This window comes from Lissotriton vulgaris, unplaced genomic scaffold (genome assembly GCF_964263255.1).
Source record: "Lissotriton vulgaris unplaced genomic scaffold, aLisVul1.2 SCAFFOLD_2128, whole genome shotgun sequence".
NCBI classification, from domain to species: Eukaryota; Metazoa; Chordata; class Amphibia; order Caudata; family Salamandridae; genus Lissotriton; species Lissotriton vulgaris.
In genome coordinates this window covers 295,001-296,398 of record NW_028251870.1, presented here as the reverse complement: position 1 = coordinate 296,398, position 1,398 = coordinate 295,001, and positions in this window count along the sequence as shown.

Below are 1,398 nucleotides of genomic sequence, written 5' to 3'. Positions count from 1 at the left end.
GGACACCTTGTGTGCCCCAGGCATGTCTCATTCCTTTCAGGCCTGTCCTACCCAATACACAAAATCCTGTCTGGGGTGGTGCTAGCACCTCCCAAGGCAGGAAACCCTTTGTCCGAGCCTCCCTCGCTGGAAGGACTCCCAGCAGCAGGAGGTCAGACTTGTGTCTGTGGTGGCAGCATCCATTTTGTGATGCCAAGGCTCGAGTTAACTTTAACCGGGGTTCGCAGTTACATACATGTCGTGTGCTTCTAAAAGGGTGGAATGCTACCCCCGTCGCCGGAATTGGCGACGGGCTAGTATTCCAATTCGTATGACACCTTACTCGACATGTTTTGATAATGCTATACCAAAGTTAGCATTCAACCGCGAGGATTATAATGCACTTAAGAGTATATGGTATAGCGTTATCATGGAACAGCTATTAGGACTTGGTTCCGCAAGCTGCAGACGGGCTCAGCTCATGCCAGAGCACTATCTCACATAATTCCAAGCACTCTGCCTGCAGGATTAATAAGGCCTGCCATAGGAGTGACTGATAGGAGTATATGTGTCCATTTTAGGGTTAGATATAGGTATACTATATCTACAGCAAAGGGTGATTACACCACCTTGCCCCAGCTGTCTTACCAGCCAGTTGTGTCTGTTTAGATGGCCAGCCAGGGGTGGCATAATACATGCTTCAGCCCCTGGTAGGCCCTGGGTACACCTTTGCCCTGGGTACCTAAGGTACACTGTACAGGGACTGATAAGGTGGCCCAGTACCAATTGGTAAATGCACCTAAAGTACATGGTTGTCAATTTAGAGAGAGAACAGCTAGGCTGTGGGTCTGATTAGCAGGCCCACAGCCAGGGAAAGTTGTAAACCAGTGAAGCAAAAAGCAAAGGCGTCCGGAAACGGGTGCCCGGGGGAGGGCGCGGAGGCGGTCGAATCTCCCTCGGCCCCGCGGATATTGCGAAGCTGCTGCCAGGGGGCTGTAACACCCTCCGCCGGAGCGGAGGGCCAACTGCCACCCGAAGCCTTCAAAGCCGACAGGGAGCCGGTCGCGGTGCACCGCCGCTGAGGAAATGCGCCCTGCAGGGGGCCGGGTAGGGCCCGGGCACAGGTCCCGCAGAGAGGATCCAGAACTCCCGGGCCATCGACCTTCCCCCCGTGCTTAATCCTCCAGGCGGACTGCACGGACCCCACCCATTTACCTCTCGACGGTTTCACGCCCTCTTGAACTCTCTCTTCAAAGTTCTTTTCAACTTTCCCTTACGGTACTTGTTGACTATCAGTCTCGCACCTGTATTTAGCCTTAGATGGAGTTTACCACCTGTTTTGGGCTGCATTCCCAAGCAACCCGTCTCCAAGAAGACCCGGTCCCGTCTGCGGGGTGAGCCTCGATCAGAAGGACTTGG